This window comes from Camelus ferus, chromosome 20 (genome assembly GCF_009834535.1).
Source record: "Camelus ferus isolate YT-003-E chromosome 20, BCGSAC_Cfer_1.0, whole genome shotgun sequence".
Classification (NCBI taxonomy): Eukaryota; Metazoa; Chordata; class Mammalia; order Artiodactyla; family Camelidae; genus Camelus; species Camelus ferus.
In genome coordinates, this window is record NC_045715.1 from 19,223,399 (window position 1) to 19,246,666 (window position 23,268).

The 23,268-nt window shown below is 41.1% G+C and overlaps 1 long non-coding RNA gene and 6 other non-coding genes across 8 annotated transcripts; 4 read left to right on the forward strand and 3 right to left on the reverse strand.

The window, feature by feature from the left end:
- Positions 1–36: 36 nt before the first annotated feature.
- On the forward strand, positions 37–22,898 carry LOC106730565. 2 transcript variants are annotated; one of them, XR_004313492.1, is made up of 4 exons: positions 37–101; positions 3,641–3,738; positions 21,750–21,862; positions 22,739–22,898. It is a non-coding gene; the product is annotated as an uncharacterized LOC106730565 (long non-coding RNA). The 2 variants fall into 2 exon arrangements; XR_004313493.1 differs by having other exon boundaries at positions 22,742–22,898.
- Positions 9,353–9,458, forward strand: TRNAL-CAA. Its single transcript has 2 exons — positions 9,353–9,390; positions 9,413–9,458. It is a non-coding gene; the product is annotated as a tRNA-Leu (tRNA).
- TRNAQ-CUG lies at positions 9,888–9,959 on the reverse strand. Its single transcript has one exon. It is a non-coding gene; the product is annotated as a tRNA-Gln (tRNA).
- On the reverse strand, positions 13,178–13,259 carry TRNAL-AAG. The gene has a single exon. It is a non-coding gene; the product is annotated as a tRNA-Leu (tRNA).
- Positions 14,042–14,114, forward strand: TRNAM-CAU. The gene has a single exon. It is a non-coding gene; the product is annotated as a tRNA-Met (tRNA).
- On the forward strand, positions 17,392–17,464 carry TRNAK-UUU. The gene has a single exon. It is a non-coding gene; the product is annotated as a tRNA-Lys (tRNA).
- Positions 17,999–18,071, reverse strand: TRNAM-CAU. The gene has a single exon. It is a non-coding gene; the product is annotated as a tRNA-Met (tRNA).
- Positions 22,899–23,268: the final 370 nt, after the last annotated feature.

Below are 23,268 nucleotides of genomic sequence, written 5' to 3' on the forward strand. Positions count from 1 at the left end.
GCGAGCGGAAGGGGCGGCTCAGGGGGCGGGGCTTGGTGCTGGCCTCAGGCCTGAACCGTTCTTTCCATAGAGGTGCTGGGAGGCGTCGCCCCCGCCTTTGGGTAGGAAGCGCAAGAGGGGAACCTCGGGGACCGGTCACCGAGGCAGGCGGTGTCCGCGGGCTCGGCGGGGACAGGGTCTCTCCTGCCTGCAGGCTCCGGGCCCAACGCCGAGCTTCCGAGGCCCTGGGCCTGGCCCCCTGGTCTTTTGTTGGGTTTCCTGTCTGGTGCCCAGGCCTCAGCTCCGGCGAGAGAAAGCTAGCTTTGTGTTGGTGTGGGAAGAAGAGCCATCTGGCCTCCCCGGGAGGCCGGAGGGATGAGGGTAGCGGACAGAGCCCCACCCCGTCTGTGAGGAGCTTTATCAAACAACCCCATTTACAGGCACTCGCAATTTCGTTTCCAAAAAGAAAGGCTTAATTATCAGGTGGCAACATTTCTGTGACAGAAAAAGACGAGCCCAATTCTGCTACTTCCTACTGTGCCTAAGCAAATTGGTTTATCACTCCGAGCGAGCTTCGGTTTCCTCTGAGGTGAAATGGGAATAATTCTACCATAGCGAGGAGGGAGGCTTCATTACATCTAGTTTTTTAACCATTAAAGTGGTTATGTAATGGAAAGGGATGTTTATCCATTAGAAGAGTAAAATACCCACTGCACAGAGTATTGAATAGAGCCTAAACCCGCTTGCTCCTTCCTGACGTAGAGGGAGATTGATGATCCTGTGGGTGACAAATGTTTGCGTTGCTCCCTCATCCCTACCTCTGAATTTCCTGTTTTCCTTTGCTATTTCCTCAGTATTGTCCTTCATTCTCTATAGATTAAATTGAATTTGGACAGCCTTGCTTTGCTTTAGCTCTCAACTTGCTTCTGTTCATTTTAATTTCCATTGCCACTCTTTGACCCAAATTATTTCAAGAATGTCAGTTTGCAAATTTTTTTAAACATGTGCCAAAATTTTTATTTAACTTATTAAGAGGGGTGATAATAAGGGAAGGTACAGTGAGTAAGATATTAATATCGGTTCAAAGCATTTCAGAACCTAGGTATTTGAAGGCAATTTAACATAGAAATGTTTTGGTAAGATAGTTTGCAAATGTTTTTTAAATGAATTAACTAACAGCTGAATGTAACCAATTCCACCAGTTTCCCTATTTCCCGTCTTTTCCTCTAACCTATTTACATAACACTTTAAGGGAGAGAACTGTCCTTAAAAATCCCCTAAAGTACTTCTTTCATTCTGTCACTTCTCAGAAACCTTCAAAGCTTCCTTTTTGCCAACAGGACATTGTTCAAACAAACCCTTGGGCCTGGGGTCCAGTCTGAGCACTTCTGGCCTCCAGCATAGGCTGACATTTCAGTCCTTTTTTAGTGCTGCCAGCCCAGCCTCTGACTCAGCATTGACAATCCTCTACAAGGACTACTCATGAATTCTACCTCTTCCTTGAAGCTTAACCTAAAGAAGCCACACTGATCTCTCACCTTTCCAGTGGGCCTCCCTTATTCATACAGAACCTCAAATTCTAGTACTTGGTTATTTTCTATCTAGACTTTCTTTGACTTTCCCTTGTGTAGTATTTTTACCTGTCTTAGAATCTATCAAGTTTCTAAATCCGAGCATACTTTTGAATAGGAAATAATTTGTGCTCTCACATAGTCCAACACTTTATTTGTAAATAAAGAAACTGAGATCAGATACTTTAGTAACCCCTTAAGGGTAGAGACTCCTCTCCAGACCTCCTCTGATCTTCATTATGCCTTGCACATAGCTTTAATCATATTGAAAGTATTTCAATACTTGTTGAATTATTGAACTAATAATCAATTAACCTAATGATTCCACTGTTACATTTTATGCATACTTCTTAGCTTTATAACAGTTATTCATTTGTAAAATGACAGGTGCAAATACAAATACCTGTTGGAGACAAAAAGGTAATTTAATTGAGCCAGCCAGACCAGGGTCACCATAGGGAAAGATGAGGACAGTGACTAATTGGAGATCGGATGTCCTTCCTGTGAAGCAGCTCATCATCTCTAGCTAAAGTAACCATTGAGAATGTAAGCCCAGAATATTGTCAAATTTTTGACTTTCAAAAGAAGGTAGAAATCTGTAGGTTTATGTGAAATTTATTAACTTTCAAGTCAATGCTTCATGGTCCAGGACAGCTGCTCAAGCTAACTAAAAATTACAAAAAATCATCTCTGCAAGATGAAATTGACCTCCTAATGAAAGAGTAGAAAACTAACAAGATGGCTCTTGAGTTGTTCAGGCCTGTATTTCTAGCTAAACTGATCTTATGACTAACACACTGCCCTCCCCGTGCCCTCTTTTCTTAGAGTAACTTACCTTTTTACCCTAGAGGTCTTGAAAGGTCATGGACTGAACCTCAAGAAAATGGGCAAACCCTCCTAAGTTCTTCCATAACAACAGCAAGTTATTATCAAAATAAAGAGAATGTAACACCCTGTAAAACGCCCTGATTGTTATCACCTTTTCTGTTCCATCCAGTTTTTCTATAAAATTTCAAGACCCAGCCCCAAGATGAGCTCACAGTCTGTAAGGCATTTGCTTGCTATGACTCCCTTTGCCTGGCAAAGCAGTAAAGTTGTTCTTTTCTATCCTTCCCAAACTCTACCTCTGAATCTCAATTTGGCTATCGGGGTACAGAGGCTAGTTTTTTGGCAACACTAACCTTTAGTTAGGGACTTCTGGTACAGCCGTTTATTTTCATAAGTGCTTTCAGTCTTAACACAACATGGAAGGGACTGTTGTTGACTATTTTATAGCCAGTCTCCACTCCTTCCTTAAAGTTTTGTTGACTGAAATAAATGTGCCGCCTTAAAGTTGAGAGTTATGTTTTATTTGGTGGGAGGACTTGAGCCAGGATGACAGCCTCTCAGATCACTCTGAGGGACTACTCTGAAGAGGTAGGGGAGAGGAAGTAGTATATATAGGAGCTTTACAATGAAGACCAGGTAGTTGGAACAATAAAGGATTACTTGTTATCTAAAGAAAACCAGGCATCTCAAGTTAAACAATTTAGTGCTTTTCTATGTATGGGAGGAAGCAAACATTTGGGCTCATTGAATTCATTCCTTTGACAAGCATCTAGCTATCTAGGGCCAGTATCTTGTCCTTTATTATTCTATTTCCCCTCAGAGTGTACCATTGTGAGTGGCTGCAGAGGCTGGGCTGCAGGCTTGTCTTCACTGGGGGGTGGCAGCAGCCACTGATGACTTTATGGTTTCAGCATTCTTTGTTTACTGATATGGTTTGCAGTATTTTTCGTTCACAGTTTTATTCCAGGTAGCAATATGCCCAGCTAAGAGATACTTCCCAGGCCCCTTTGCTGCCAATACTGTGGTAAATTCATGAGTGCAGTGCTGCAGTACAAAATCTTGTCTAGCTGGTTATGGACATGCTCAGGAACACCAACTCACTCAGCATTTCTTTCACACTTCAACATGGCCCTGAGATTATGGGTGGCTAGTGATATCTATGTGGAAATTTTAGGGTGGGCATTCTGAGATAGCTTCTTAAAAGAAGCCTACTCAGTTGGAAAGTACACCCTTTTAACCTCCCCTCTTCCTAATTCTTTCAGCCTGGAATGTGCACATGATGGTAGGAGCTTGAGCAGCTGTCCTGGACCATGAGGCAGTCTTGAAGATGGAAGCCATCACTAAGATGGTGTAGTAAAAGGTAAAGAAGCCTGGGTCCTTATTCACTACAGAGTGCCCACATCTAGTCATATCTTTGAGAGAGACTAAAGCAACTGTCTTGTTTTGGCCACTTATTTAGATTGTCTGCATATGCAACAGAAACTAAACCTAACTAATAAATACTATTTTTATTAATAAAATGTTTTATTTTAAAGTAAATCCCTATTTAAAAATAAGTTCCCCCTCACCCTATCTGCTCTAAGGGTGCCGGTAATTTTTACTAGTATTGGCTAAATCCAGAGGACACTTTTCAGCCTTTATCTTAATATTTCTGAGGCATTTGGCACTGTTGACCCCTTTCTCCTCGGACCATTCTTCTTCTAGGCACCAAACTGAGAAGGACCTGATAAAGCTTATGATATTTTGCTTCCCCTATCTTTTCTTTTATCTGCCTTTACCAAGTGATACTAAAGTTAGTCTGGGAAAATAAAAGTAAAAAAGAGGCAGAAAAAGCACAAGGCTACAGTAATTAAAGTAAGAATAAGCCAATAGGTCAATAGGACAGAATAGGAGAAGTAGGCTCAAATCTTTTTGTCAAACAAGTGATGTCAAACCCAATCCCTGTGCCCGATGCATAGTGAAGCCAAACAAACTAAAATGTCAGAGTTTGGAGCAGAATAAGGTTTATTGCAGGGCCGAGCAAAGAGAACTGGTGGCTCATGTTCAAAAGATCTGAACTCCCTGATGGTTTTCAGGGAAGTGTTTAAAGGCAACATTTAGGGTGAGGGCTGCAGGGTGCATGACTTTCTTCTGATTGGTTGGTGGGAGGTAACAGAGTGGTGATCCAGGAAGCTCAAGCATCAGCCTGGTTCTCTGACCAGTCTGGGGTCTCAGCTGGTAGTTGCCATCCACCACCTGGTTGAAGGCCTCGTTTCCAGCAGAACAGCTCAAAGATACATATCAGATTGTTATGTATATCCCTTGAGCAGGAACTAGGATTCTGTTTTATCTTGCTGCGCTGTTGTTTCTTGACTGCTTTCCATTTGTTTCTGCATTCCCTCCTGTCCTAATTAGAAATTGTTTGGAAGCAAAGGAAGGCCTAGGAAACTGAAGCCTTTTTCTACCAACAAGAAAAAGGGGATTCAGAAAGACTTTGTCTGCCTGGGAGTGCCCTGCAGGGTCCTACTTGGTTTCAGTCCCCCCTTTTCTTTGATACTCTTCAATCTTGAGGGGCATAGGTGTGGGACGAGAAAGGGAATTAAAGTTTTAGATAGAGAGGTTAATCATAAACTCAACAGAGGAACTCGATTTTAGGGGGACTTGGCTTCAATCTGAATAAGAATTTTATAGAAGATGGAGAAACTGCAGGTTACTGTTGCATGTTCAATAACTGATCCTGGAACAGCTGGCCAGCTGTTTGGGTGGGTGGGGGGAAGATCCCATCTTACTTCTTACAGCAAAATATATACCAGATAAGTGAAAGATTTAAATTAAAAAAAAATGAATTCACAAAAGCTTTTTGGAAAAAAACTTATTAAAAAAAATCTGTTGTCTGAAAGGTCTTTCTAAATAAGACCCCAAACCCAGAAGCCACAAATGGATAAATTTGATTGTATAAAATTAAAAATAAATGACATCTATACAGAAAAGTGCCTCCAAACAGTTGTCTACAAAAAACTTAATCAGTCAATCTCAGAAAGAAATGGAAAATTTTATTAGAACCAAACTGAGGGATATAACGCAGAAACAACTTTTTAGAAGGCTCTCTGCCCATTAGAGGTCAAAGCACAGTTATTTAAGTTTTTGAGACAGAAGTTAAATTAATGATGTATTAAATGATACATTAAGTGATGTATTATTGACAGTTTACACAATCCAAATCTACCTGTACAATGCAAGTAGTGGGTCATGGGTCATCATGGCCCCTCACAAGATTAAGAAGAAATGTTGTCTCCTAAGGAGGTCTGGTTAATGCAGATACACAGTACACACTAAAGGGGAGGGAGTAGGCCCAAACAAGCAAAGAAAGATTTTATGTTTAAATTTTTCTTATCTTGCTATAAAATATGATTTTTTTCATCACCGCCAAATGATAAAGGAAATTGGGAAAAGGTAGTTTTAGCAAATGAACATCCTTGAGGGATAAAATATTATCACAGTAAGTAAAAAGCAGAGAGAGGAGGGGAGCAGTGGGGAGCAAAGGTTATGACAGATGGTACAGGGGAAAAGAAACAAATTGTTAATGAATGTGTGAACATAGGTTTAACTCACTATGAATAAAATAATGGGATGCTGCTTTTAATTTATGAGGTTAGTAAAGATTAAAAAGCCTAACTATACTCAGTATTGGTGAGAACATGAGGAATGGGTATTCCAGGTCACTGTGGGAATGTATATTCAGAGAACGTTGTTGAGAGCAACTTGGTAAGAGCTAAAACACATTTTTTTAATGCATATACACTCTTTGAGCCATCTACTTCTCTCCTATCTGCACAGGATGATTGATTACATAAGGATTGTCATTATGGCATTGTTTGGATTTGTGAAATGCTGGCACCAACATAAATATACTTCCATAGGGGACAAGTTAATAAAAATACTACTCAGGCATACGATGGAATACTAGGCAGCCACCAAAAAGAAAAAGTTAGATCTATATATACTAATATGGAAAGATGTCTGTGATGTATTCATTCATTCATGCATTCATTCAAGTGTGCATTGAGTATACACTATGGCTCTGTTCTAGGCTCCAGGATACAGCAGGGAACAAAACAAAGTTCCTGGCCTCCTGGATTTGCTTTCTAGAGGGAAATAAGGACAAAAGGAAACCAAGAAATAAATATATAGTACAAAAGATGCACGAATAAAAATAATCAAGATATGGAGGATGAAGAGTGCCTGGGGTGTTATTTAATATTGAGTGGTCAGGGGAGGTTTCCCTTATGAAATAGCCAAATGGCTGCTGCAGTTTTGAGTCTCAAATCTATATGTCACAAGGTATTTATCCCAGAGAAATGAAAACCTGTGTTCACATCAAAATCAGCATGAAGCATTGTTCACAATAGCCAAACCTAGAAACAGCCTTCAGCGGTGAGTAGTTAAACAAATTGTGACACAACCATATCATGGAATACTTTTCAACAATAAAAAGGAATAAGCTATGGAAACATACAACTTAGATGGATCTCAAGGGAATTATGCTCAAAAGTCAGTCTCAAAAGGTTATATTCTGTATGATTCCATTCACAATATTTAGGAAATGACAAAATTATAGAGATCAAGAACAGAGTAGTGGTGTATGGTTTAGCAAGAAGGGGGATGAGGAGGTGTCTGTGACTATAGAAGGGATCTTTGTGATGGAACAGTTCTGTATTTTGACTATGGTGTTGATCACATGTGTTATCTATACATATGATAAAACTGCATAGAACTCAATACACACACACAAGTGCATATAAAAGCAAGAGAAATCTGAATACGGTTGGTGGATTTTATCAATGTCAATTTCCTACTTGTGATATTGTACTATGCTATGCAAGTTGGTAACACTGGAGGACATTCGGTGAAGAGTATACTGGGTTTCTATTATTTCCTGCAACTGTATGTGAATCTACAATAATCTCAGAATAAAAAGTTAAAAAAATTTTCCGCATATCACAGCTGCCATGTCTTGTCTTTTTCCAGTCAAACAAAGCCTTGTGTTTTGCACTTAGAGGGCTCTTGGGTTCCTCAACCACTGTGGAAGATGTCTTTATTAGTCTGCTCCAGCTACCAGAACAAAACACCAGGCTGTGGGGCTCAAACAACAGGAATTTATTTTTTCAGTTTATTTTCTGGGGACTGGAAGTCCAAAGTCAAGGTGTCAGCAGAGGTGGTTTCTCCTGAGGCCTCTCTCCTTGGCTTATAGACAGCCACTTCCTCTCTGGGTTCTCACATGGCCTTTCCTCTGTGCACACTCATCCCTGGTATCTCTTCCTCTTCCTGTCCGGACACTGGTCCTACTGGACTAGGGCCCTATCCTTGTGACCTCATTTAACCTTAAAAAGGATTAGCATTATGTTATTTAGCAAATCAATATATGGTTACTAATTGGGACAAGTGTTATGAAGGAAGAGACAGGATGCTATGAAAAAGAGTACCAGCAAAGGTAGGAAAGGCATCCTGAACAGCAAGGGGGAAATTATTGAAGAACCAACACAGAGCATGTGGGCCTGAAGATTATGATACCTTTGTGAGCGCTGGTACCATTTTTCTTCCATTTCTGAGCAAAATGTGAACAAGCAGATGACTCTGCTCTCCTTACAGGTGGCCCACTCCCCCCAGAATCAGCCTTCCATAAAACTTCCTTTGTCTTCCCGATACAATAATTTACTCTTTCTTTTGATATCTTTGCAACTTACACTGTGTAACACCTAACTGACATTGAATAAGACACTGTCTTATATTGTAATTTAAAATTTAATCAATGTAAAATATACAAGTTTTTGGTGTGTACCTTAATTAATTGTGACGTGTGTGTAAGTAGCCACCATCCAGATCAAAATGAAGACTATTTTCAGCATCCCAGAGGGCTCCCTCATGCTCTTCCCTGTCAATACCTACCCCTAGAGATTCCTTAGAAGAAATCACTGTCCCAAATGGCTCGAAACATCCATTAATTTCACCTGTACTTGAACTTCATGTAAGTAGAATCTTACAGTAAGCTCTTTTTTGTGTTTGGCTTTTTTTTTTTATGTCTGTAAAATTTATTCTTTTCTATAGCAGTAATTAAATATTTTTTTCTGCTGTGTAGTGATTCACTATATGAGTATGTCACAATCTAATCATTTTGCCCTTGATGGTTATTGACTTATCTTAAGTTCTTGGGTTTATTGGGTTTGGTTATCTAATGTGGAAATCTAGTCTGTGGTTCTTTATCCCTGGGATCGATGTCTACTGACAAACCTTAAACCTCCTTTCTGAAGTAGACGGAGAGGGGATACGTGCATGTGGAGTTCCGGGAGACTGCTGGGGAAGGGGTCTGGGAATTTGGGCTCACTGCCAACATTCCCTCCGCGCAGCTCTGAATTTTCACTCCCGCCTTTCTGCTCCCCCTGATCCGGCCAACTCCTCCAACTTACGTCAACAACCAGCCTTCACGTTCAAGGCTCCTAAATCCCACTCACCTGGCCCCTCTCTAGTCTGTACTAACACGCTGCTTTTCCCCCTACGTCTACAATGGTTCGCTCACTTCTTCCCCACTGAACTCCCGCCAGTTCGGTTGGTTTGACAAGCATCTTCTTGGGAATCCAGCCCGCGTGCTCAGTGTTCTTTCTTGTAATGAATAGATCAAGGGTGTTCTCTCTTGTCCAGTCTGGAGTCGGTGCCGGGATGCTAGGACCCTTGCACCTCAGTGCACTGGAGCGTGCAGGGTAGAGCAGAGGGAAGGGAAGGGAGAGAAATGTCAGTTGCACCCCAGAGTAAGAGGAAGGCCTCACAAGTTCAGCCGAAGTTCCAGACTTTCCTGAAAAAGAAGGTTCAGTTAATTTATAAGGATTTACGTTTCTATTTCTTGGATAAATCCTCAACTGTAAAGGAAGTTGAAAGCTCATGGTGAATGCACATTCATCATAATTGAAGATTCTTCTCATTTCACAAGCTGAACTTCAGCTGTCAGGATGGCCGAGTGGTCTAAGGCGCCAGACTCAAGCATTGCTTCCTCAGTTGGAGGATTCTGGTCTCCGAATGGAGGCGTGGGTTCGAATCCCACTTCTGACATGCTGTTTTTTCCTCTCCTGCTCTAATCAACTGCGTTTGCAGCCATTATTTGGTTCCCATTCATTCTTTACTTTTTCCTTTTCTGTCCTAACGACATACCTTCAATGAGGTCTGATCCCTTTCTTTTCCGTTTTGATTGCTACTTGTTACGGATCACGTTTTGCTCTGTACTCTGGTTTGTTTACTAAAGGCGCTTTTCCTGAACGCTTATATCCCCCCGTGGAGTCCCGGAAGAAAAAGTCTGGGGGGGAACAGAAAGACATATATACAGACTGGGTGATTATAGTCTGGTCCTGAGCTCACGGGCCAGTGGGACCGTAGTCTCGTGTCCTTTCTCACTGCCCGAGTTCAGCAAAAATGAAAATATGGGAACTGAAAGCAGTTTGGTTCACTCTGTTATCTGATAGAACGAAAAAAGAAGAGCAGGGAAGGTTCCACCGAGATTTGAACTCGGATCGCTGGATTCAGAGTCCAGAGTGCTAACCATTACACCATGGAACCTCTCTTAGCTAAACTTTTGCACACCGTCTTACTGATATCTCTTTCTTTGTGATTTCTTTTTTTTTTTTTTTTAATTGAGATATAATTGATGTACAGTATTACATTCGTTTCACGTATACAACACAGTGATTCAAAATTTTTATGGATTGTACTTCCATTTAAAATTATAACCTTGTGCTTAAGATTTTTTTAAATGAAAGAGAGGTATAAAATACAATTTAAAATGAAACGCCACTTTAACAAAGTTCTGCCTCTTTTTCCTAATTGATTTTTTTTTTTAATTTATGGGACTTTTTTTTTTTTTGGAGATGAAAAATCTCTCCACTTTTCAGCAGAACGATGAGGAAAAGCCAAACGCTAGTGTGTGAGGTGAATGGGAGGGAACTTTCACTGATTGTTTCCATGACACTTCTTCCCAGGTTTCTTTCCCTCCATGTAAGGGGAAGCAGGAACTTGAGAATAGTTACCTCTAATGGTTTTGATTTTGCCTTCATTTCTCAATCACACAAAGGCAAATTAGATTTCATCTTACTTACAGTTCAAAGGAGAGAAAAGAAAAATATATTTTTCCCCTACATCTTTGCTTATTCGTTCTAGGATACCTGCAGACGTCTCCACAGCAACCTGAGTTTCTTGGTGCTTCCTGTTCAGCAGTAATCATGAACTTGCCGTTTTAATATCTGTCCTCCTACTCTGAAATGACTTAAGTGCAAGACCAGCTTTCATTCCTCTTTGACACGCTAAGGTCTGGTACATAGTAGAAGCTTAATCAATGTCTTGTTGCATGAACACGTAGATGGAAAGATGAATGAATGAATTTTAATGAATGAACGAATGAACGAGTGAATAAATATTCAGATAGTCCAGCATGGGCCTCTTTTTGAAGGTTTCTTTTTCCTTCTCTCCATAGGATAAGTCTGACAAGTAAAAGGAGCATGACTGTTGCTTTCCACCCCCCCACCCCCCCTTTCCAGATCCTAGCTTCCAGGTAGACATTCCAGTGTTCATATGGCCCCACAAATAGTGTGTCCTCTGGTGTGGATGGCCAAGAGCGAATATCATAGGGTTGGACATAGTCATTCGTTTTTGGTTTTGTTTTGTTTTTAATCTTAACTTTATTAATATAATATGATTATTTACCTATCACTGTAAGAACATATAATAAAGAGGTTATATTCATAGCATGACTGGAAGAAATACTCAGGTATAAAGTACTACTTTAGTCAGTCTAAATGTTAATTACTGGCCATCTACTCTTCATGTGCCTCTGATAGCCTTCCAAAACTGAATTGCTTAGGAATCCCTGAATAATTTCATGGCATTCATCCTTTTGTTGCATCTCCAACCAAGCAAGGTGACTGTCACAGAATAGCTGCTTAATAAATACGGGTTGAAACGAATATATCTGTTGAGAGGTGGGGAAGGAAGCAATGAAATTCTAAGACTTTTGGCCAGGTGACTATAACTTTCTCCTAAGTGTCTGCACCCTCCCTCCCCACACATAAGCTCTCCATTCTATCTTCATTAAGACCACTGAGGAGAATGACTCAGGGAAGAGATGACTGAGCCCCACAATCCAGAAGCAATCTCTCCCTTGGTAATCTGAGCTAAATTGGTTTACAGTCATCTGGTAGCAGAGCTGAATCCAGAAAGACTAAGTCAGTGTGGCATAATCAGCAGTCCAGAACTGAGGTCAGCTGGAGTGTCCTGTAGAAATGGGGCTTCAGAACACATGACCCTTCAAACTGAAGATCTCCAGGTCTTTCTGCTTTGCTCACTTCACAAATTAGAAAGATACTCTTTCGTATGTTAATTTATTCGTTGATACTTACCACAAATATCTATGTAGTTTTCATGATGCAGGAAAGCAAGAAAAATACGGTTCTGTATCTGAAAAAACTTATGATACATAGGGAAAAGCAGACAATTGCACAAAAATTTCCAAAAATTATGATAAATGCTAAAATAAATGGTGATCGGGTGATAACTGAACATAGCCAGTTCATGCCAACAGGAATGCCTAATTAAGAGCCTGCCAGAGGAAGGGACGGCGGCGCTGGGGCCTGTTGCCTTGCATGTTCCATTTCTCCTTTGCAGTACTTATCAGATTGCGATTTAAAAAATTATTTATAAATTTGTGAATTCACTTATTTGATTTATAAATACATCTCCAGTCATTCTAACACCACAAACAAAAGTGTCTAAAGTAAAATTTATAATCTCCCTCTTTCCTGTCCTCTGACACTGTTATCACTAGGAACAATTTGAAATGTGTCCTTTTATACATTGTACTATACTGTTCGGTAACATTCTTTATTTTGATAACAATATATCCATCATGTCATTCTTAGTTCAATTGCATTCTTTACCGTAGAAATTGTGTCATCTTGGGGTCATTATGCGTTCTATGTTTGTCTCACTACTAGGCACCAGGGCGGGGAAACCCTCTCCTCTGTTCCCTTCCTTATCCTCAGTGCCTAATTGTAATTCTGGAGGGAGAGATCAAGGGAGGCTTCCAGGAGAAGGCAACTACCTAGCTGAGGTGTAGAGGATAAGAAGCTTTGAGAGAAGAGAGAATTGCTTAGAGCAGATGCTGAGAGCGCCCAGTGGAAGTCGCAGAGGAGCCCAGAGGCGGGGGAGCGCCACTAGTTCGTGTGAAGTGAGAGGCGGTTGAGTGGCAAGGCGAGGCGCCTTGCGGAGAGTCGCTAGAGCTTAGACCAGTTTAATTAGGATTCAAAATGAGAAGGCTGCTGGGATGCTGAGAACTGCGGCGGGGCAGGACCTGTCTCCACTGGTAAGTGGATACAGGGAGACTGACAGCCCCTCATTCATGAGTCCATCATTTATTAAATAATGTAATAAGTAAGTACTACTGTATCTATGGGGCCTAAGTAAGTAGCTGGCATTTAGTAGGTACTGAACACTTCTTTTTTTACATAAACAAATGAATTAAATGAAGGTCTGTTATATGTTTCATACTGCTGGGTGGTGAAAATACAGTAAGGGGGTAAGTAGCATACACACTGTGTGCTCATTAACTTTTTGTTAATTGAAATAATCAGTTGAAGGCCTATCATGATGTGAACACTGCAGGACAATGTGTATGGGTGTTTTCTCTGGCCTTGGGGAAAACAAGTGGGAGAGGGAGAGTGTGAGAACTTGTGTACATTGGGCATGGAGAAGAGTACCTACTCAGACAAGAGGTGTAAAAATCAGCTTGGCAGCGGTGGGATTCGAACCCACGCCCCCGAAGAGACTGGAGCCTTAATCCAGCGCCTTAGACCGCTCGGCCACGCTACCGCCCACGACACTTATTTTTATGTGTATGACATCTGACCCAAACAACTCCCATTACAGATCCTTTTTCTCTTCTCCCTCCCTCGCCCCTCTGCGCTGTCCCCGTGGGCCCTTCCTGCTCCCAGCACAGCTCGAGAGACCCCTTCCCCTGACGCTGCTTTCTCATGGCTCCCAGACTGACCCTAAAATGTGACCCCGCAGGTAGCGCGGGAGGAAGCTCCTGGCTCGTTTGTCACCAACACAGGAAAAAGGGGTCACGCGGACTGAGAGTTGCAATGGATGCTGTGGGCTCCAGATCCACTTGGACTCCAGAGAGTAATCCCCCGGACTTAAGGAGGCGGCGTTTTGTTTGAGCCCGGGAGCTCAAGGAAAGAATCTTGAGCCCCCACCCCCACCCCCAAATCCCCCGCCCTCCTTCATACATCTCAGGAGACCAAGCTCCTACATGGAACCTCACGAGGGAGGCAAAGAGTGCGGTCCTTACTATTTTAGTCTTGGTTGCCTTTCAGAAGGCCCTGGTCATTCCGAACAGAACTTCTACAAAGTCTTGTCCTCACCGCTCCTAAAGTCTTTGCGGGAAAGTTCTCAGGGGAAACGGGCCTGGGCTGGTAGTTGATGTTTTGCCTTGTTCTGCGTGGCCTTGTCATCCAAACTTTGAATATTTTAGACGTGAATGAAACCATGGTTCCGTTCTTGTTTTGAAAGACTGTGATTCAGAGAATTTTTGATCGAATCTTTCTTACAATAAACTTGGTAGACATTTTTTACAAGTGGGAGGGACAGTTGCCTCCTTAGCGCAGTAGGCAGCGCGTCAGTCTCATAATCTGAAGGTCCTGAGTTCGAACCTCAGAGGGGGCAACGCGAGTATTTTTCTTTCGTGTATCTTTAAAAAAAAAAAATCCGAGGAATTTGCTTTGATGAAACTGAACGGATAATTTTCTGTTAAGCGAACCATGTAATGTTCAGATGCAAAATAGTAATTTTCAGTAAGATTAAGTACTCCAAAATTCTTTCAATTTTTCTTATACCATTTCTAGATACAGTGAGGAGATTTTTTTAAAAATGACTTTCTGATATGCTTGGAAATTGTTATAAAAACATCAAGGTCAAGAAACTTACTGGTTGGGAGAGAGGAGGGGATGGAGGGTTATACTGGGGATGTGGAAGGTGTAGTATGATGGGTAAAATATTTTTATTAATTATTGATTATCTTTTGCCATTCTTCTGGAATTGCTCACCACCAGATCACCAACGACATCTTGCACAAAAAAAGAAAAAAGTATTTTCCCCCCTCGGCCTCTTTGCGTTGGACCTCTTTTCCTGCTTCCAGTGCTCTTGACTGGATCTCTTAGTTATCCAAAATACAAGATGCCAGACAGAGTAAAAAGAGAAACAGGAAATGAAGAAACACGAAGTGATATTTAGAGTCAGGATAAGCACCTGACTCAAAACAAGGAAGGGTGATATTTAATATCCAGCTCTTAACATCTCAGCTTGTTGAATGGGAGGTATTGGACTAATATTTATTGAGTGCCTACTATGTGCCAAGCACTGGTCAAAGCTGTGTCCCTCACTGTTAATCTGTTTTGTCTGAACTTCAAATTCATCCTTGAATACTCTTTTCTAGGATGTTGGTTTTCTCTCAGGTTCTGTCAAGAAGAGGAACCAGAAGGAGTCTGGAAGGCAGGAGAAGAGAAGAGAAACTGTTTTCTGAATTTTGCTATTTCAGTCAGGGTCACTCCAACAAGGGCAGTTGATTCCAACCTCTATTCTCTTAATGCCCTATCTCAGAGTCCTCAAACCCCTTCCCTTTTGTTCCCTCAGCCCTAGAAGGTGGTAGCTATTTTCCATAGTTATTATTTCTGTTATCTCTGGGCTACTACAATGATCCCAGTTGAAATACCCAGTGTTCTTCCTTTTTCTTTTTCTTTTTAATTTTGGCTTTTAAAATAATTTATTTATTTATGTTGGTGGGGAGGTAATTAGGTTTCTTTGTTTGTTGATTAATAAAAGTACTGGGGATGGAACTCTGAGCTATAACCACCTCCCACCAGTGTTATTTCTGAACTACACCTTGACTGATACATAAGGGCTGGGGTATACTGCACTGTACACAGCAGAAAATGCTCCTGATCTCATGGAGTTTACTGTGTTTTAGTGGGACATAACAGATGATGCAAATCCGGATTTTTAACAGCAACCTCAGGAAATCTGATCTGAATGCAATCAGTTGAACAAGATTTTGGAATCCCTCTGCAAATACCCGGTTATTTCATGCTGAGTATTGCTCAGGAGGTCACTTCCTCCCAGGATTCTCCTTTTTTGTCTGATCACTCAGGGCTTGCCTACTGATCAGAACTGGCAGCTTACCTTCAGGTATGACAAGGCAGATTAAGAGCAGAGCAAACACCTCATGCTTTCCAGAGAACTCTCAAAAGGTTGAAAGTGCCCTTTCCTGTTCTGCTTTGTGTCTGCCTTTCCCAGTTAAAGTGCTTATTAGAGCAATGAGCTACTGAGAAGAATGAGTTACTTTGACACCTCTTCCTCTCTAGGTCCCCTGAAAGAGTCTGGGCTCAAGTCTTCTGCTTCTTTCCAAATGTTCCCAGTCTCTCTGCACCATTCCTTGACACTGTCACATAGTCGGTAGGCCAAATCTGCACAACCTACTACAGCACATTAGCCTAATTTGTGTTTTCCCATCATCTCTTTCCCCACTTTGATACATTCTTTATGTGAAACCAGCATAATTTTTTGAAATCGTATGTGATCATGTTGTTCCTCTCTGCTTAAAATCCCCAGTGATTTTATATTGCTGCAAGGGTGAAGTCTCTGTATTTTGCATTCCTATCCATAACCTCTGAGCCTGTCAGTCTCTGATCTGTCCTTCTCTTTCTGTTCACCTTGCCCCTCACCTCTATCAATACTGTCCCAAGATATCTGCATTCAAACACCTCAGGCCTTCTTTAAGTTCTCTGGAAGTGTTCTGATCTTTGCTCTACCTGGAATCTTGGAGCCACATTTTTGTCTAATTTATTACTATGAAGCCTTTGGGTCTCCATTTAAGCATTATATCCTGAAAGAAGTCTTCTCTTACCCTCTGTAAGAGGTCACCTCCTTTTATAATCCATTCTCTTGGAGATGTGGGGTGGGGGGCACTTAGAGTGTGCATACTTTTGTCTTAATTTTCTACCGCTATACTCTCTTTATCCTGATTTAAGTCTGTGAATGTTTTCCATTTTATCTTATTACAGTGAAGTTGTGTAGAACACCTTGAATCCATACCTGAATAGTGGCATGAATAAATACATAATTAGAATGGTACCACGAGACAACCTTTGTGTTAAACCTAGCGTTTGAGGAAGAAATTTCTGTTACAGGATTTAGGGGTGGAAAGCGAATGAGAGATTAAACAATTTGTCTAAGATGGCACAACCAAAATGATTAAATATGATGTTTTAATTGATCTGTTTTAAAATAAAAATAATAATGGTGATAACACCTAACTTTCATTGAACTTAGAAAGTCCCAGACACTATTCCAAGAATTTACTTGTATTATCTCATTTAATTTGGAAACGTGGGTGATGAAATTATACTTACTTGAATACACATCTCAGTAACCTATACTTTTTCTTAAGAGCTTTTATCACAATGGCTATTTAAACATTTACTGCGTAATTCATAGTTTAAAAGGCTGACTTTCCCTTCTAAAGGGTAAACTCCACTAGGGCAGAGGTGGTGGCTTTCCACTGCTGTAAACCGAGGGCAAAGCAGAGCTCCTTGCTCAAAATAAATACTCGAAACCTGTTTGTTGAGAGCTTTTTAGGTTAGGCATCCTTGAATTCTGGGGGCAAACCAGAGCACAAATTTGGAAGATGAAGGACCAAACAGCTGAGATTATTAAGTCTCTAGTTATATACAACTTTTAGAAGTAATTGTTTAGATTATATTACCCAAGAATGAGGGTTATTTTTTTCCATGAGCTAGGAGTATAAATAGTCGTGAGCCACATTCAAGGGGGCAAGGATAGAGTTAGGAATAAAGAAAAGGAACATAGACCGAATTTTTAAGACACTGAACTTCATCTATGTACTTTCCTTCTCATTAGGTTATACAAGGACTCATTCTTTCAAGGAGCCCGGATAGCTCAGTCGGTAGAGCATCAGACTTTTAATCTGAGGGTCCAGGGTTCAAGTCCCTGTTCGGGCGAATTTCCTGGTTTTTAGCGTCCCGGAATGAGTAATTTCACACGATATATAGGAATAGATTATATAGATGACGAAATGAGAGGTGTTTTGACCCATATGTGCGACTCATGCACGCTGAAAGATGCTGAGGCGAATACCTGGGGGCCTCTACAGTCGAATGAAGAGAGCTAATATTTAAGGATTGTGCCAGAACTAGATTCTTTCCTATTAAATGCCATTTAATTAAAAATAAACAAACAAAAAAAGCCAGAGTGAAGTTACTGCACCCCTTTGTAAAGGATGTGGTTAGTCATTTGTAAAATTTAAAAATAATGTAGAAGTCCTCTACTCAAGAGGTGGTTGGTAAATGAGTGGCTGAAGAGGTTTTCTGGACATCCAGATTCAGCAAAGGTAACAGGATACACCCGTCCCGATAGCCAGGAGGTAGGTTTTCTTTAGACAAAGTTCGCAACGTTGTGTCCCAATGGCCAGGATGTAGATTTTGGATAGACAAAGGCCACAACCTTCGAATGGTCAAACGAGGGCAAAACTGAACTGCCCCCTCTGAGGTTCGAACTCAGGACCTTCAGATTATGAGACTGACGCGCTGCCTACTGCGCTAAGGAGGCAGATAATACGAAGTTCTCGTCAAGTATTTTTAACACTGGATTTTACTTTGCTTCAACTAGTTCTACTCTAGATTTCCATTGAAAATGAAATGCTCTCCTTCAACGACGTATAAACACAACAGCTTCTACAGCCTGAATCCGATGAAGAGAGTCGCTGTTGATACCCCTGCATAGTTCTGAACTGATGACCCACCCCACCGCCCCTCAAAACTGAAGGAAAATGTCAACCTCCTTCCCAGAAACCTGCACCTAACCTGCACTGCCCTCGTCCATTGCTCTCGTCTCGAGGAAAGAGGAAAAAGGCCCGCTTCCTCTCTCCTTCCATACGCGATCCTTCTCATCAGTATTTTAAACACATTGAAGTGTTTACTAACTTGAACAACAAAACATTTCCTCTAACTCGTCGCCTGGGTATCCAGCTGCCGCTCTATCTCATTCGGCCCTTCACAGGCATATTTCCCATAAAATCATCTGTCCTCATTTTAAGAAAACACCTCCCCGAAGTCCTATCAGCTTTTCAACAGACTACAATCTCCCCTGACCACTCCCTCTGTCCCGAGGAAGTCCAAAGGGGGTTTCTGGATCTATGGGACTTATAGGTTTAAAGACTAAGGTGTCGTCCTTAAAAAAAAAAAAAAAAAAAAAAAAAGGAATAAGGTGTCCTTGGTGCAAATTCTTGGGAATCTGTTGGTACGTGAAAGCTGTAGTTACAGGAACAGGAAGAGGTGAAAAGCTTGGTTTACCTACTATCTTGATTTGCCTGGGGGATGCCCTGGTTTTAGCACTGAAAGTACCCCTTCCCGGAAAACCCCTTTCCAGGGTGAGAAAAGTCAGGGTTTTCGGTGTTCCCAAATGGGTGAGGACAGTTGGGGAAAGTACAAAGAAACCCGATGACAGCTTTACTCTCTCACTCACCCATCCTGCCCTTGGAGTGCTGAGAGGAACACTGATTTCATTGTGAAAAGGATGCGGCACATACCATTCGACTTCTGTAGCTGCAGTCGCTGTTTTTCCCCGGCCAGTGATGGTGGCAGCCGTAATTTTTGGGTCGAGAGTTTTGCATTCCTTTGAAGGCTGTGACTTAAATTTGGGAAACAAGAGTTTTGTAGTCGTGAACGTTAACCGTTTGGCTCTGCCTGTAGATTAATTGTGCTTTTTATGGAAATAGTGTTAGATTAATTTTTTACGCTGTGATTATTATGACCATATTTGTTAACAGTCTAGATAGAGAAAATGAGAACGATTACCATATGAACGCCAGCGTGGCCAAGACATCACTGAAAAAGTGTCAATGACAGACAGAAGAACACATGTAACAGGATTAGAGACATAAATAACTCAGAGTACTGCAAAATATGTAGAAAGAATTTGGATTTGGAGATGGTGGAGAAGAAAGTGTGAAAAGTCCGTGGGGAGACTGACTCTCCCAAGTCTTATCTTGGGATAAGAAAGGACGGAAGAGAACTTTTGAATCAGAAGTTTTTTCGTCTTCAAATGACACCAATGCTCAGTCAAAAATAGCATTGGGAATAAAACTTGTAAAGAATACACAGTATCTTATTGACAGCTCGAGTTTCTGATTCAGAGGTTGCAACCTAGGGGCAAAAAAAAGAAAAAAAGGAGGTGGGGAATTTGATACCATTTATCCGCCTTTATCCGCCTCTTGCAGTGCGGAGCTGATTCTGTCAGATGACCTTGCTCTCTACACTTTAACAACTTCAAGTGATGTATCAAATTATGGCAACCAAAAAAAACTTGCCCCTAGCTCCTACGACTTTAATTTGAAACATGGTGTTGAAATACCTTCTTGATTTGTAGGTGGAGTTTATAAAACTCCAACATCCACTGGATGCATAAAACAAGCGATTGCTGATACCTTGTTCAAATACAAACAAGATCTTGTTCATCTATCTGCATATTTGGCAGATAGTACAAATGTAAACTCTGGCAAATTCCATTTAGCCTTACCAAAGAAAATGAAAAGATCTTATCTGCTAAATGTGCTACACACTTTGTATCCATACCAGTGCTTGAAAAGACTGTGGTTTGCTTACTCATGATACTGAGGCTTTCATGGTTTATTGAGGTTTATGGTCACTTTTTAGTTTCTTCAAAATGTGCAGAAGCACGTAGAGTGATTTCTGACTTCACAGAAATGGAGGAAGATAGCCTCTTCAGGTGTGCTGTCTACAAGCTGGCTATCGTTGTTGCTAGCCATAGAAAATATGTTACAGTGTTGGCCTACTTGAAAATCTTTATTTTCAAAGCGTGGAATAAGAAGAATACCATTCTCTAATTTGGAAATATTTTGAGGATGAGAATGGAGGAAAACACTACAGTAAAATGGAAATTTATATGCTCTTTCTCCAATATTCTTTGATGTTATATATATTGTGATAAAAACTCATCACTGAAAAAAGTGACTCATTTTGGGGGAAAATATGACTGCTTCAGAATGAAATAATAATAGTAATAATAATAGTAATAATAGTAATAATAATAATAATAATTTTAAAAGGTATCAGAAAGGAGCAGCCAAGTAGTCAAGTTAAACAGGACTTTCTCAATTTTTTTGCTAGTCAGGTGATCAGATCAGCTCATGTACATAGAGAATAGGTGAGGACTCAGGTCAGGGTTTAGAGACTGGGAAGAGGAGGAAATAAAGAAGGAATTACATTTAAGTTGAAAGAAAACCAAGAGAATGTGGTGTTCAGAAATCAAGTGAAGAATGTGTTCCTATAAAGAGAGACTTTCAACTGGGCCAAGTGTTGAAGCTGAACAAATTGAAGACCAAGTGCTGACCACTGGATTTTACAAAATGGAGGCTGCCGGGGCTTAACAAGGGAGTTTCGGTGGAGTGGAGGGGTAAAAGTTTGGTTTAGAGTCGGCTAAAGGGAGGAGCACAGTTAGGGGTATTCTTTACCCATTCAGCTATTCAGATTCAGGCTTGGAGAAGGTGGTGGTGTGTTTGATTTGACCAAGGGTTGAGAGTGGGGCAAAGGAGAAGAAGGTTGTGCAAGCTAGTAATGCTGTAATTAATCACAAAATCTAAGCTGTAGAAAGAGGGATGTAAAGATGAGGGGGGCATTTTCTCCTTTTTCTCTTCATTCTCCTACTGCCATCCTCAGTTTCTGAGATCTCTAAATTCTGAGTCAATTCTCTTCCAGTGTGGGAAGAAAATTCCTATCAAAACATCCTCAATCAACTCTGTAGCCTTCCTTTCACTCAGCTCCAAATCCAGTCTCGCTGACTTTGGGGATTTCAAAATATTTTAGGATGCAATAGCATTTCTTCATCTGCCTGGACAACTGCGTTAAAGCACCAGACTTTAGGCCTGTCATTCCCATTGTTTTCTCCCTGGTTTTCAAATCCCACTTCTCCATAAGAAAAGTATCATCTTGGAGAAGACCGCCTCTGATACACGTGAATGGCATCATCACACCTGCATCCTTTTTCATCTTTTTCTCTGTTTTATTTCTCACATTCTACCAGCTTCCAAGCCCTGTGAATTCCATCTCCTCAGTACTTCCTGAATCTGTCTCCTTTATTCCACTGCTGGATTATTACCACTGTTTTACTTTTCCCTCCTCCTCTTCCCTCTGTATCTGTCCTCTGCTACTGTACTGGCCTCCAGTCTGGTTTCTTGGTTTCTAACCTTGCTTGTCTCCCATTTTTCAGTGATGCAGGGCTGTCATACACCAGTGCCTGTGACAAGACACTTGGGGAGAAGGTGAAGAATGCTGAAGTTTGACCTGAGGTCTGAGAGCCAAGCCAAGAGTCCTTGGAGAGAGGTGGCATTTTCCTTTTTTTTATACTTTATCAGCCCCAAGAGTTGCCTTTCTGTAATTCACCCACCAAAGTGGGCCATTATTACATAATTTGTACAAAGACACCCTGTGTCCTAGCTGTGGCCCCTCTTCTACAGTACAGGCAGGACAGAGTTTGCAAAAAAAATACCAATTATACTGACCTTTATGTTCAGAAGGGCACTTTGTTTCTGCAAAGCCTTTGAAGTAAAGTTCAAAGTTGTTAGCATTGAAGATACAGCTCACAATGTGTTCTAATTACCTACTAATATGTAATAAAGAATTCCAAAACAGAGTGGCTTGTGGTATGCAGAATAATAGCCATTCTAAAAATATCCTCTAATCCCTTGAACCTATGAATGTTACCTTACATGGTAAAAGGGAATTTACAGATGTGATTAAGATTAAGGACTGTGAGATGGGGAGGTGATTCGAATCACAAGTCCTTAAAACTGTTGCGGGAAGCAGAAGAGTAGGTAAAGAGATGTGATTTGAGGACTGGACCCACTGTTGATGGCTTTGAAGAGCCAAGGAATGTAGCAGCCTTTAGAAACTGGGAGTGGTGGCCATTATCTTTCAGCCAGCAGGAAACAGAGACCTCAGTCCCACAGCTGCAAAGAAACAAACTCTGTCAACAGTTTGAAGGACACAAGTTAAACAGCAAGGTCCTACTGTAGAGTATAGGGAACTATATTCAATACTGTGTAATAGCCTATAATGAAAAATAATATGAAAAGAAATGTATACATATGTATAACTGAATCACTATGCTGTACACCAGAAATTAATGCAGCATTATAAACTGACTAGACCTTGATTAAAAGTAAATAAATAAATTAAAAAATAATTTTTTTAATGAAGCAGGAAATGGAATCTCCCCTAGAGCCTCCAGAAAGAGATGCAGCCTGCCTACACCTTGTTTTCAGCATGGTGAGACCATACCTGACACTTCTGACCTACAAAACCCCAAGCACGCAGGGTGTCTTTGTGCAAATAATAAATTTGTATTGTTTAAAGCCAATAAGTTTGTTATTTCAGCAACAGAAAACCATTTTACTGTCTCTCTTGATTCTGTGGGTTGACTGGATTCATCTGGGCAGTTCTGCTCTGTGTGACATCAACAAGCACTCTAATCCTCTGAGGACTTGATTGGGCTGACATGTCCCAGGTGGCTCACTCACATGACTGGCAGTGGCATTTGGTGTTTGTGATCTGTGAGGAGCTCAGCTGAAGCTGTTGCCCGTAGTGCCTGGCTGTGGCCTTTCCGTTAGGCTTGGACTTCTCACAGGGTAGTGACTGGGTTCTGAGAGGGAGCTTCCCAAATTGAGCGTTCCAAGAAACCAAGTCAGAAGCTGCAAGGGTTCTTTATGACACAGGCCTGGAAGTGGCAC